Below are 15,304 nucleotides of genomic sequence, written 5' to 3'. Positions count from 1 at the left end.
ATTCTGGACACATTTAGAACTTCTGGACACATTTAAAACCATTCTGACCGTGTTTAGAACCATTCTGGACGCATTTAGAACCATTTTGGATGCGTTTAGAACCATTCTGGACACATTTAGAACCATTCTGGACACATTTAGAACCATTCCGGATGCATTTAGAACCATTCTGACCGTGCTTAGAACGATTCTGAACACATTTAGAACCATTCTGGCCACCTTTAGAACCATTCTGGACGCATTTAGAACCATTCTGGACGCATTTAGAACCATTCTGGACGCATTTAGAACCATTCTGGCCGCATTTCGAACCATTCTGGACCGTGTTTAGAACCATTCTGGACACGTTTAGAACCATTCTGGCCGCCTTTAGAACCATTCTGGACACGTTTAGCACCATTCTGGACACATTTAGAACCATTCTGGACGCATTTAGAACCATTCTGGACGCATTTAGAACCATTCTGGACACGTTTAGAACCATTCTGGACACATTTAGAACCATTCTGGACACCTTTAGAACCATTCTGGACGCGTTTAGAACCATTCTGACCGCGTTTAGAACCATTCTGCCCGCGTTTAGAACCATTCTGACCGCATTTAGAACCATTCTGGATGCGTTTAGAACCATTCTGACCGCATTTAGAACCATTCTGGACGCATTTAGAACCATTCTGGACACATTTAGAACCATTCTGGACGCATTTAGAACCATTCTGGACGCATTTAGAACCATTCTGGACACGTTTAGAACCATTCTGGACACATTTAGAACCATTCTGGACACCTTTAGAACCATTCTGGACGCGTTTAGAACCATTCTGGACACATTTAGAACCATTCTGGACGCGTTTAGAACCATTCTGGACACATTTAGAACCATTCTGGACACCTTTAGAACCATTCTGGACACATTTAGAACCATTCTGGACGCGTTTAGAACCATTCTGGACGCATTTAGAACCATTCTGGACACGTTTAGAACCATTCTGGACACATTTAGAACCATTCTGGACACCTTTAGAACCATTCTGGACACGTTTAGAACCATTCTGGACACATTTAGAACCATTCTGGACGCGTTTAGAACCATTCTGACCGCGTTTAGAACCATTCTGCCCGCGTTTAGAACCATTCTGACCGCATTTAGAACCATTCTGGATGCGTTTAGAACCATTCTGACCGCATTTAGAACCATTCTGGACGCATTTAGAACCATTCTGGACATGTTTAGAACCATTCTGGACACGTTTAGAACCATTCTGGATGCGTTTAGAACCATTCTGGACACGTTTAGAACCATTCTGGATGCGTTTAGAACCATTCTGGACACGTTTAGAACCATTCTGGATGCGTTTAGAACCATTCTGGATGTGTTTCTGGAAGTTCTACACACATTTTCAGTCATGCTGATGTTTGGAGTCATTTTTAAACTGGTCCTGATTAGTTTCAGACTCTAGTTTTGAAGTTTTGGACACATTTTGAGTCATTTTAGACACAGTGAGTGATTGACGCAAATCTTTACTCATTTTGGACAAATTTTCAATAGTTTTGTACTAATCTGAACCAGTTTTGGACTCATTTTACCCATTTTTTGAGTTAATTTTAACCAGTTGTGGAATAATTTTTTTTCCAATTTTGGACTCATTTTAACCAGTTTTTGACTAACTTTAACCAATTTTTGACTAATTTGAACCAGTCGTGGACATGTTTTGACGCATTTGGACAAACGAGTCACTTTACCTCAGTATTTTGAGGTTTTCTTCTCTGTTTTACGACATAATGTTGTGCTCAGCCTCCTGACAGGTGAATAACGGATAATAACGGCTGCTCCAGCTGTGAACGGGTCAGAATGCTGCTGCTCTATTTCCAGGCAGATTGATTTATTCCACATTATTAATGAACTTTGCAGCAGCTCCACTTGTCAGCTGCAGGTCAATAAGAGAGAAACCTGCTGTTAGCGGATCCTCCTCCCCGATCCGATACGTCAGGACACAACATCTGCACATCCCATAAATGTTTCATCAGAGAGGAGCTCCTGAATAAACCAGCAGAGACGATCGATGGAGCTTCACATCGACACTTCAGGAGGCCCACGATGCAACACCTCCTCCGTTTAGACGGCCCTGTTGTTTTCTGTGTACATGTTGTTGTTTTCTGTGTACATGTTGTTGTTTTCTGTGTACATGTTGTTGTTTTCTGTGTACATGTTGTTTTCTGTGTACATGTTGTTGTTTTCTGTGTATACGTTTTCTGTGTACATGTTGTTTTCTGTGTACATGTTTTCTGTGTACATGTTGTTGTTTTCTGTGTACACGTTTTCTGTGTACATGTTGTTTTCTGTGTACATGTTTTCTGTGTACATGTTGTTTTCTATGTACATGTTGTTTTCTGAGTACATGTTGTTGTTTCCTGTGTACATGTTGTTGTTTTCTGTGTACATGTTGTTTTCTGTGTACATGTTGTTGTTTTCTATGTACATGTTTTCTGTGTACATGTTGTTGTTTTCTATGTACATGTTGTTGTTTTCTGTGTACATGTTGTTGTTTTCTATGTACATGTTTTCTGTGTACATGTTGTTGTTTTCTGTGTACATGTTGTTTTCTGTGTACATGTTGTTTTCTGTGTACATGTGTTCTGTGTACGTTGTTGTTTTCTATGTACATGTTGTTTTCTGTGTACATTTGTTGTTTTCTACATCCGTGTTGTTTTCTAGATTCATGTTGTTGTTTTTTACTTCACTGTTGTTGTTTTCTCCCTCGTTGTTTTCTACATCCATGTTGTTGTTTTCTACATTTATGTTGTTGTTTTCTATCTGATTATTGTTGTTTTTTACATCCATGTTGTTGTTTTCTATCTGATTGTTGTTGTTTTCTACATCTGTGTTGTTGTTTTCTACCTCGTTTGTCTGCTTTTGGTCATTTTGTGTCTTGTTTGTGTTATTTTGTGTGTCATTTGAGTTGTTTTATCGATTGTTTTTTGTCTTGTTATTGTTTTGTTACGGTTTTTTGTAATTATTTCTAGTGTTATACTAGTTTGTTGTTTTGTTTTTGTCATTTTGTCGCTAGTTTGCGCCATGTTGTCTCATTTAAGTAATTTTATGTTTTTGTTGTTTTCTGTCCAATTCTTCTTGTTTTCTACGTTGTTTGTGTTGTTTTGTGTCTCATTTGTTGTCATCTGTGTCTCGTTGTTGCTGTTTTGTGACTCGTTAGTGTCGTTTTGTGTCTCGTTTGTGTCGTTTTGTGTCTCGTTTGTGTCATGTTGTGACTTGTTTGTGTCATGTTTTGTGATTTTGTGACTCGTTAGTGTCGTTTTGTGACTCGTTTGTGTCGTTTTGTAACTCGGTTGTGTCGTGTTGTGTAATTTTGTGACTCGTTTGTGTCGTTTTATGACTCTGTGTCATTTTGTGTCTCGTTTGTGTCATTTTGTGTCTCGTTTGTGTTGTTTTGTGTCTCGTTTGTGACATTTTGTGTCTCATTTGTGTCGTTTTGTGTCTCGTTTGTGTCATTTTGTGTGTCGTTTGTGACTTGTTTGTGTCGTGTTGTGTCATTTTGTGTCTCGTTTGTGTCATTTTGTGTGTCGTTTGTGTCGTTTTGTGTCTCATTTGTGATGTTTTGTGTCTCGTTTGTGTCGTTTTGTCTCGTTTGTGACTCGTTTGTGTTTTGTGACTCGTTTGTGTCGTGTTGTGTGATTTTGTGACTGTGTCATTTTGTGACTCGTTTGTGTCATGTTGTGTCGTTTTGTGTCTCGTTAGTGTCATTTTGTGTCTCGTTTGTGTCGTTTTGTGCCTCGTTTGTGTCGTTTTGTGTCTCGTTAGTGTCGTTTTGTGTCTCGTTAGTGTCGTTTTGTGTCTCGTTTGTGTCGTTCTGTGTCTCGTTAGTGTCGTTTTGTCTCGTTAGTGTCGTTTTGTGTCTCGTTTGTGTCGTTTTGTGTCTCGTTACTGTCGTTTTGTCTCGTTAGTGTCGTTTTGTCTCGTTAGTGTTGTTTTGTGTCTCGTTTGTGTCGTTTTGTGTCTCGTTAGTGTCGTTTTGTCTCGTTAGTGTTGTTTTGTGTCTCGTTTGTGTCGTTTTCTTTCTCGTTTGTGTCGTTTTGTGTCTCGTTTGTGTCGTTTTGTGTCTCGTTTGTGTCGTTTTGTCTCGTTAGTGTTGTTTTGTCTCGTTTGTGTCGTTTTCTTTCTCGTTTGTGTCGTTTTGTGTCTCGTTTGTGTCGTTTTGTGTCTCGTTTGTGTCGTTTTGTCTCATTAGTGTTGTTTTGTGTCTCTGTGTCGTTTTGTGTCTCGTTTGTGTCGTTTTGTGTCTCGTTTGTGTCGTTTTGTGTCTCGTTTGTGTCGTTTGGTGTCTCGTTAGTGTCGTTTTGTCTCGTTAGTGTCGTTTTGTGTCTCGTTTGTGTCGTTTTGTGTCTCGTTTGTGTCGTTTTGTGTCTCGTTTGTGTCGTTTTGTCTCGTTAGTGTCGTTTTGTGTCTCGTTAGTGTCGTTTTGTCTCGTTAGTGTCGTTTTGTGTCTCGTTTGTGTCGTTTTGTGTCTCGTTTGTGTCGTTTTGTGTCTCGTTTGTGTCGTTTGGTGTCTCGTTAGTGTCGTTTTGTCTCGTTAGTGTCGTTTTGTGTCTCGTTTGTGTCGTTTTGTGTCTCGTTTGTGTCGTTTGGTGTCTCGTTTGTGTCGTTTTGTGCCTCGTTAGTGTCGTTTTGTGTCTCGCTAGTGTCGTTTTGTCTCGTTAGTGTCGTTTTGTGTCTCGTTTGTGTCGTTTTGTGTCTCGTTTGTGTCGTTTTGTGTCTCGTTTGTGTCGTTTTGTGTCTCGTTTGTGTCGTTTTGTGTCTCGTTTGTGTCGTTTTGTGTCTCGTTTGTGTCTTTTTGTGTCTCGTTTGTGTCGTTTTGTGTCTCGTTTGTGTCGTTTTGTGTCTCGTTTGTGTCGTTTTGTGTCTCGTTTGTGTCGTTTTGTGTCTCGTTTGTGTCGTTTTGTGTCTCGTTAGTGTCGTTTTGTGTCTCGTTTGTGTCTTTTTGTGTCTCGTTTGTGTCGTTTTGTGTCTCGTTTGTGTCGTTTTGTGTCTCGTTTGTGTCGTTTTGTGTCTCGTTTGTGTCGTCTTGTGTCTCGTTTGTGTCGTCTTGTGTCGTGTTGTGACTCGTTTGTGTCGTGTTTTGTTCTGTTTTGGTCGTTGTAGCGGCTGCAGATTGAGGCCGGCTGAATAAAGCGACAGCACAGCGACTCTGAGCTGGAATCGATCCGTTCAGGTGTTTCTAAATCAGTTTCAGATCAAAGCCGTTCTCTATAACCTGCTGTGGATCAGCTGACAGAGCGCTGCAGCATATAAACACTGGAGGCGACTAAACTGCTGCCTCCGATGGAATCAGGGCGATGGATCGGAGGGAGAGATTTAGTTGCGGGTGGCAGAGGTCGCAGGATTGTGTATTCTGTGCAGTCAATAATAAAGTTAGGACTTATGCCCACAGAAAGTTAATGAGCGATCACAAGGACCTTGGAAAGTCATTAGCATCTGGGAGAGTCTGGACGGAGCTGAGAGGCTGCAGACACATAACAATGAGCGCTAACACTAGCAGCTAACGGCTAACGGTGTTCCTGCAGGACCAGAAAACCAACCGACCGGAACCACAGAACCAGCTGGTTCTTTATTTGCAGGAACTCTGCTATATCTAATGAAGCAGTGCAAAGAAAATTTTGAAAAACCTGCAAAAATTTTGCTTATAGTGAAGAAAAATTAGGTCAAAATGAGGAGAAATGAGGCCACAGTGAAGAAAAATGATTTCACAGTGAGGAAAAAATGGGCCACTGAGAATCAAAATGAGTCCACGTTGAGGAGAGACAGCCAGAAAGTTAGGGGAAAATTGTCAACAATGGAGGAAAATGGACCCACAGTAAATAAAAATGACCTCAGTGAAAAAATGGATCACAGTAAGAAAAAATGAGCCCAATGTGAATAAAAAGGACCTCATAGTGAGGAAAAAATATCAACAGTGAAGGGAAATGGGCTCACAGTGGAGAAAAATAGCCTACAGTGAGGAAAATCAGGACTGAATGAAGAACAATGATGCCATAGTGAGTAAAAATGAGGTCAAAATGAATAAAAATGAGGTCAAAGTGAGGTAAAAATTGTCAACAATGGAGGGAAATGGGCCCACAGTGAATAAAAATGAGGCCACACAGAGGAAAATGTGTTTTGTGAGCTGAATGACGGTGGAAGTGTTCACCTGTAGCTCTGAACTCGTGCAGTTATTGTGTTGACATCAGTGAAAGCAGGTTTGCAGATGTATTTTCATCTTCCATTCCAATCGCTGATCAATCCGGCTGATTGATCGCTCTTCCCTCCAGCTTCCCTCTAAATGCTTTTTAAGTTACCGCTGCATTAGGTCGGGCTAAGACTAATGAATCTGTGCTCCGATGCCGCCTGAACGTTTTCATCTCGCAGCGGGAACAGATTGTTCCGCTGCTCGCTTCCAGCAGGCCTCATTTTAATGTGACGCCGCCGTGCCGGCACCCGACACCAGACAAATGTTTCATTCAAATGTTGCTCTCGCATATTGTGGAGGAAGTAATGAATCCGAGCACGGCGGCGGCCCGGTTCACCGTGTCAAGCCTGAGCAGCAAAATTAAATTTAATGTTCCATCCACCCTGGAAAGGTGCATAAATCACCGGTGGATCTGCATGAAGCCGGCAGGAATAAAGCAGGACACGAGATGATGTCACACAAAAACAAGGAGACGAGAGAAGAAATGTTTAATTCAGTTTATCATTAAAAAAACGGACGCCGTCATTTAACCCAACAGAGATAGAGATCAGAGGAACCACAGTTTAACCTGGAAACCAGCAGAACCACGAACAGAACTACGAAATATACTCATAATACACAAAAATGATCAATATTTAACTAAAAATACACATAAATGATCAATATTTAACTAATAATACACATAAATGATCAATAATAAACTGATAATGATCAATATCTAACTGATAATACACATAAATGTTCAATATTTAACTAAAAATACACATAAATGATCAATATTTAACTAATAATGATCAATATCTAACTGATGATCAATATTTACCTGCTAATCTATCTAAGACGTATTTATTTTGCATTAAACTGCTGATTATTGATAATTCTGGTTCTAACCTTTAACTCTGTTTTGTTCTAACCTTTGAGTCTGTTTGGTTCTAACCTTTAAATTTGGTTCTAACCTTTAACTCTGTTTTGTTCTAACCTTTATCTCTGTCTGGTTCTAACCTTTAACTCTGTGTGGTTCTAACCTTTAACTCTGTCTGGTTCTAACCTTTAACTCTGTTTGGTTCAAACCTTTAACTCTGTTTGGTTCTAACTTTTAACTCTGTTTGGTTCTAACCTTCAACTCTGTTTGGTTCTAACCTTTGAGTCTTTTTGGTTCTAACCTTTAAATCTGGTTCTAACCTTTAACTCTGTTTTGTTCTAACCTTTATCTCTGTCTGGTTCTAACCTTTAACTCTGTTTGGTTCTAACCTTTAACTCTGTCTGGTTCTAACCTTTAACTCTGTTTAGTTCTAACCTTTAACTCTGTCTGGTTCTAACCTTTAACTCTGTTTGGTTCTAACCTTTAACTCTGTTTGGTTCTAACCTTTAACTCTGTTTGGTTCTAACCTTTAACTCTGTTTGGTTCTAACTTTTAACTCTGTCTGGTTCTAACCTTTAACTCTGTTTGGTTCTAACCTTTATCTCTGTCTGGTTCTAACCTTTAACTCTGTCTGGTTCTAACCTTTAACTTTGTTTGGTTCTAACCCTTAACTCTGTTTGGTTCTAACCTTTAACTCTGTTTGGTTCTAACCTTTAACTCTGTCTGGTTCTAACCTTTAACTCTGTTTGGTTCTAACCTTTAACTCTGTCTGGTTCTAACTTTTAACTCTGTTTGGTTCTAACCTTCAACTCTGTTTGGTTCTAACCTTTGAGTCTGTTTGGTTCTAACCTTTAAATCTGGTTCTAACCTTTAACTCTGTTTTGTTCTAACCTTTATCTCTGTCTGGTTCTAACCTTTAACTCTGTTTGGTTCTAACCTTTAACTCTGTCTGGTTCTAACCTTTAACTCTGTTTGGTTCTAACCTTTAACTCTGTTTGGTTCTAACTTTTAACTCTGTTTGGTTCTAACCTTCAACTCTGTTTGGTTCTAACCTTTGAGTCTGTTTGGTTCTAACCTTTAAATCTGGTTCTAACCTTTAACTCTGTTTTGTTCTAACCTTTATCTCTGTCTGGTTCTAACCTTTAACTCTGTTTGGTTCTAACCTTTATCTCTGTCTGGTTCTAACCTTTAACTCTGTCTGGTTCTAACCTTTAACTTTGTTTGGTTCTAACCTTTAACTCTTTTTGGTTCTAACCTTTAACTCTGTCTGGTTCTAACCTTTAACTCTGTCTGGTTCTAACCTTTAACTCTGTCTGGTTCTAACCTTTAACTCTGTTTGGTTCTAACCTTTAACTCTGTTTGGTTCTAACCTTTAACTCTGTTTGGTTCTAACCTTTGACTCCGTTTGGTTCTTACCTTTAAATCTGGTTCTAACCTTTAACTCTGTTTGGTTCTAACCTTTAACTCTGGTTCTAACCTTTAACTCTGTTTGGTTCTAACCTTTGACTCTGTTTGGTTCTAACCTTTAACTCTGGTTCTAACCTTTAACTCTGGTTCTAACCTTTAACTCTGTTTGGTTCTAACCTTTAACTCTGTTTGGTTCTAACCTTTAACTCTGTCTGGTTCTAACCTTTAACTCTGTTTGGTTCTAACCTTTATCTCTGTCTGGTTCTAACCTTTAACTCTGTCTGGTTCTAACCTTTAACTTTGTTTGGTTCTAACCTTTAACTCTTTTTGGTTCTAACCTTTAACTCTGTCTGGTTCTAACCTTTAACTCTGTTTAGTTCTAACCTTTAACTCTGTCTGGTTCTAACCTTTAACTCTGTTTGGTTCTAACCTTTAACTCTGTTTGGTTCTAACCTTTAACTCTGTTTGGTTCTAACCTTTAACTCTGTTTGGTTCTAACCTTTAACTCTGTTTGGTTCTAACCTTTGACTCCGTTTGGTTCTAACCTTTAAATCTGGTTCTAACCTTTAACTCTGTTTGGTTCTAACCTTTAACTCTGGTTCTAACCTTTAACTCTGTTTGGTTCTAACCTTTGACTCTGTTTGGTTCTAACCTTTAACTCTGGTTCTAACCTTTAACTCTGGTTCTAACCTTTAACTCTGTTTGGTTCTAACCTTTAACTCTGTTTGGTTCTAACCTTTAACTCTAGTTCTAACCTTTAACTCTGGTTCTAACCTTTAACTCTGTTTGGTTCTAACCTTTAAATCTGGTTCTAACCTTTAACTCTGTTTGGTTCTAACCTTTAACTCTGTTTGGTTCTAACCTTTAACTCTGTTTGGTTCTAACCTTTAACTCTGGTTCTAACCTTTAACTCTGTTTGGTTCTAACCTTTAACTCTGTTTGGTTCTAACCTCTCTGGGTCATTATGAGTCCAGTCTCGTGTCTCGTTTCCGTCCAGTTATGAAAACATTTTTTAATATTAGTTTTAATATCTGAGAAAATCAATGTTTTCTAAAGTCCAACATGATGAATGTGTTGTTTAGAAATATTCAGTTTACCGTCAGAGAGGAGGAAAGTCACCAGAAAATATTCAGTTAGAATATTTCTATAAAAAATATATATATTAAATTCTCAAACTAATGAATCAATAATCAATGTAGTTGGTGATTAACTCAATAAATCAATTAATAATCGCAGCTCAACTGTTCAAAACAACAAAATATTCACTTTTAACAGCAGGACTGATGGCCGCTGTGGATTTATAATTAAATAACAATAAATAAAATAAAGTAAATAATATAAAATATAAATCTATTATCTATATAGAATACTCATAATTATTAATAAATGTTATACATTACTTAGTCATTTTATAAATATGTATTTTTTATAATTATGTATAATATATAATTATATATATGTGTAATATATCTTTAAAATATACTATTATTGACATAAAATAACAGAAATAAATATTATTGATACAAAATAAATTTAAAAATAACGTTTTTTCATATTTGTGTAATTTACATATAAATATATTAATAAATGTTATTTATATAAAATCTAATATAAAAAATGAAAGTTTTTTATATTTATTTTTATATGAATTATATTTAAAACACTATAATATATATTAATAAATATTATTTATATAAAATCTAAATAAATATTTAACAAATAAAGGGTTATTTTTATTCTCCATCTACACATTTATTTCCAGCGTCAGATCTCCGTGGTTACGGAGTCGTGTCTGTTGTTCAGATCTCCGTGGTTACGGAGTCGTGTCTGTTGTTCAGATCAAATCTTCCTTCATCTGATATGAAAACAGCTGCAGATGCTGGATATTAGAAAAACAATATTTCCATCAGTGTTTCCCCAACATGACTAATGTCTGCCTCAGTCCACAGATCTTCAGTTTACAGACAAGAAACCAGAAAATATTCACGAAAGAAGAAGAATTTAAAGGTTCCTCCATCAGGAATTAAAAATCATTAAAACACTGGATGATTTAATCAATAGTTGATCACTAATCGATTAGTTTCCTCTGATTCCTCTGATCTAGTTTCTGACACGTTTAATCACAGAATAAGTTCATTAATCAGAGCAACACATCCAGCTTCATTTTACAGTTTAATGGAAACCAGGAACCCTTAAAGGACCACTACAGACCAGCTGGGTCTGGTTCTTGTTCTGGTTTAAACCTCTCCTATTCACCAGTTCTGGTTCAGTTCCGCTACATTTCTGGTTTTTCTTGACTAGGTTCTTGATGGGTCTAAGTCAGGACTTTGGGGAGACCAGTCTAGAACCCTCATTCCAGCCTGATGGAACCATTTCATCCATGTGTGTTTGGGCTCATTGTCTGGTTGAAACATTCAACTGTGTCCAAGATCAACCTTCTGCTGATGGTTTTAAGTTTTCAAGAAGAACATGGAGGTGATCCTCCTTCTTCATTATTCCATTTACTTTGTGTAAAGCTCCAGTTCTACAGAGCATGATACTGTCGCCACCATGCTTGATGGTAGATTTGGTGTTGTTGGGATTTTAAAAAAAGACCTGCCCAAGATAGTCCTAAACCAGTCCTAAAAATGTTCAAAACCATTCAGAATACAGTCTGAAACCAGTCCAAAGAGAGTCAAAAACCAGTGCCAAATTGGGACCAAAACCAAACCTAAACTTCTCCTGAAAAAGTCCAAGACCCACCCAGGACAATCTGAACCCAGTCCTGATCCAGGATCAGATCCAGAGTGAAATAAATCCTAAACTAACTTCAAATCACATCCAGAACCAGGAGAACCAAGACTGGAACCAAACATGAACCAGTCCTAAGAAAGTCCAGAACCAGTCGAACATCCAGTCTGAATCCAGTCCAGAAGCTCTTCTAGAAAGCCCCAGAGCATGATACTGCCACCTCCATGCTTGATGGTAGGTTTGGTGTTCTTGGGGTTAAAGGCCTCACCTTCTGCCAGTTTGGACAATTGTTGAGTGAATTTATGAGTCGTTGTGGACACCAATCAATTTAGACTACTTTTGAGTTAGTTTGGGGAATTTTTGCACCAATTTTTGCAGGTTTTTAATAATTTTAGGCATGTTTTTAGTCACTTTGGACAATTGTTGAGTGAATTTATGTCAGTGTAGACATCTCTTCAGTCAGTTTAGGATGGTTTTGAGTCAATTTTGGACCATTTTTGCATCAACTTAGGCAACTTCTGAGTTCAAGTCAATGATTTGCTTTTCCAGATCTTTGCTGAGCTCCTCCGACTTTCCCCCTGTAGTGTTTGAGTCTAATGAGTGGATCTAATGGTTCTATTTAAACTGGATCAGAGTCAGCAGCTGTAGTCAACTGGAATCACTCAGGAGGAGTTAAGAGGCCATGAAACTAAAAAACTTTGATTAATACAACTTTCTACATCAACAAAATGCATTACTGAAGTTGATGTATGTATATTTTTGACCCAGAAGACATTTAACAAATTGATGAAGGAATCAAAATTCATGATTGTTTTTAGTAGCAAAGATTCACGTTTCAATGATTCCATTACAGAAAATTCAGAGTTCTAGAAGTCATTGGAAACTAAAGACTAACGTGATTTAAATTGTCTTTACAAGTGTATAGAAACATTTGTTCCTGACTTTACGTATAGATATTAGTCTTAGTCTAATGAGTGGATCTAATGGTTCTATTTAAACTGGATCAGAGGAGTCAGCAGCTGTAGTCGACTGGAATCACTCAGGAGAAGTTAAGAGGCCATGAAGCTAAGAAAATCTGACCAACACAACTTTCTACATCAACAAAACTTGTCATTTACTTTGCTGTAAGTACATTTAGGATGCAACAAAGGCCATATTTCCAGAAGAACTTGAATAAATCTATGAAAGAACTAAAGTTCATGATTGTTTTTATGACAAAGATTCAATGATTAAATCATAAATCCAGAGTTCTAGGAGTCATTGGAGACTAAAGACTGATGATAAACATGGACTTTATAAGTGAACTGTTGTTTCTGACTGTATTATAGCTGATTGGCTGCTACTGGTGATGTTTAACCAATCAGAGAGAGATGTGGGCGGAGCGTTGCTATAGACAGAGAAAAGAACCAAAGTAGAACATTTATTATATTAATAATTGTTCAATAGAAATAACAATACAGATAATCAGAAGAATGCAGAATATCAGCCTCAATAATCAGTCGATCAGTAACACAACACACACACACACACACACACACACACACACACACACACACACACACACACACACACACACACACAGTAACACAATAACACACACACACAGTAACACATACACACAGTAACACAATAATACAATAACACACACACACACACACACGCACACACACACACACGCACGCACACACAAACACAATAACACACACACACTGATTGTCAGGCTGGTCTTTAACGTTTCTATTCCTGTAAACTGACGCTAAACTGAGCATTCATCTATAAATGAGACACACACACACACACACACACACACACACACACACACACACACACACACAAACACGCACAGCCCCATTAGGAATCATCCTGATCAATATCCAGTGAATTAGAGTGCCGCTGATCTGATTAACTCCCCATTATTTCCTCCTGAAGCATGATGAGAAAATATCCACTTAGTTCTGCTTTAAATGAAACTCTTTGTGTCGCCTCCTGATCTCACCCTGGTTTCCATTACATCATCCGGTCGGCCTCCACCAATACGGCTGCAGCTTCTTAGGATGTCAGGATCCACAAGCAGACTCTATATGTGACCAAGATTACATAGACCTGTCCAGCATGACCCAGAACGTCTCACAATTAGTCACAATTTGACCAGTGTCACAAAAAATGGACAAAATGATCCCAAGTTTTTCCAAAATTCCACAAATCCACTCAAAAATTGTCTAAAATGTCTCTTAATTCATCTAACGGGGCAAACACTCATCTAAAATTCTTCAGAATGAGTCCAAACCAACATGACATCATCCAAAAAGACTCCTAACTTGTCTAATATCATAAAAATCTATTCGAAATGAATCAGAACTTGTCAAAAAAAATGTTATTTGACAGGCATTAAGTCTTTTTGTTCATAATTTGACTCCTGGCACACATGTTGAATCATTTTAAGGAGTTCTGAGTCATGTTGGACAGGTTTTAGTCACTTTGGACAGGTTTTAGTCACGTTGGACAGGTTTTAGTCACGTTGGACAGGTTTTAGTCACGTTGGACAGGTTTTAGTCACGTTGGACAGGTTTTAGTCACGTTGGACAGGTTTGAGTCACGTTGGACAGGTTTTAGTCACGTTGGACAGGTTTTAGTCACGTTGGACAGGTTTTAGTCACGTTGGACAGGTTTTAGTCACGTTGGACAGGTTTTAGTCACGTTGGACAGGTTTTAGTCACGTTGGACAGGTTTTAGTCACGTTGGACAGGTTTTAGTCACGTTGGACAGGTTTTAGTCAAATTGGACAGATGTTGGACAGGTTTTAGTCATGTTAGACAGGTTTTAGTCACGTTGGACAGGTTTTAGTCATGTTGGACAGGTTTTAGTCACGTTGGACAGGTTTTAGTCACATTGGACAGATGTTGGACAGGTTTTAGTCATGTTAGACAGGTTTTAGTCAAATTGGACAGATGTTGGACAGGTTTTAGTCATGTTAGACAGGTTTTAGTCACGTTGGACAGGTTTTAGTCACGTTGGACAGGTTTGAGTCACGTTGGACAGGTTTTAGTCACGTTGGACAGGTTTTAGTCACGTTGGACAGGTTTTAGTGCTGTTGGACAGGTTTTAGTGCTGTTGGACAGGTTTTAGTACTGTTGGACAGGTTTTAGAGCCATATTGGACAGGTTTTAGAGCCATATTGGACAGGTTTTAGTGCTGTTGGACAGGTTGTTGGACAGGCTGGGACTGGTTCTGGACATGTTTCCTGAGTGTTGAGCGCAGCGTCTCGGTCCGGTCCTGCATCCTGAGCTCCGGTTATTGAAATAAAGGTGGATCTGCTGTAAATGTGTCCCAGGAAGCGAGTCGTCCCGAAGCATGATGGGATTAGCGGCGGCTAGAGAGCGATTGCTGCGCCCCTGGATGGAGAGTTCAGGTAGAGCTGCTCACCCCTGAGTTAAAGAGATTATCAACAATGAAGATCATCGGGAGGAAAGTTCTGCTCTCCACACAAAGTCCTGCCAGGTCTCCAACAAATTCCCACAAAAGGCTTTTTATTGTATGAGCGGGAAGCTTCACCCTGTGATCCGTTCGCCTCCAAAACCTAATAACTGCTGCAGGGACCACAGGCTTTTATATTAAAAGCCACATATTCTGATTAATTCCGCTCTCTGGGAATTCTGCTTTCTCACAGGAAGGAACAGAAGAAGGAGGCAGAGGTTCTCCTCAGACAGCAGAAATGTTCTACTGCTCATTTAAATCCTGTTAATGAGAACATTTACCATCATTAAAAACTTTACATCAACTACAGCTCCCTCTGACGCTCTTCAAACTAGACAAATGTTCAATCAAAGTTTTTGTTACATTGGACAATTTCTGAGGACATTTGGACGAGTTTAGAGGTTGAGTTCTGACTAATTTTGGACAGATTTTTATGACATTAGAGAAGTTAGGAGTTATTTTAGATGATGTCATGCTGGTTTGGACATATTTTGAGTGATTTTAGATTAGTGTTTGTCTCGTTAGATGGATTAAGAGACATTTTGGACAATTTTTGAGAGTATCTGTAGAATCCTGGAAAAATTTTAGATGA

Source organism: Amphiprion ocellaris, chromosome 17 (assembly GCF_022539595.1).
Source record: "Amphiprion ocellaris isolate individual 3 ecotype Okinawa chromosome 17, ASM2253959v1, whole genome shotgun sequence".
Lineage (NCBI taxonomy): Eukaryota > Metazoa > Chordata > Actinopteri > Pomacentridae > Amphiprion > Amphiprion ocellaris.
This window is presented reverse-complemented; position numbering follows the sequence as displayed.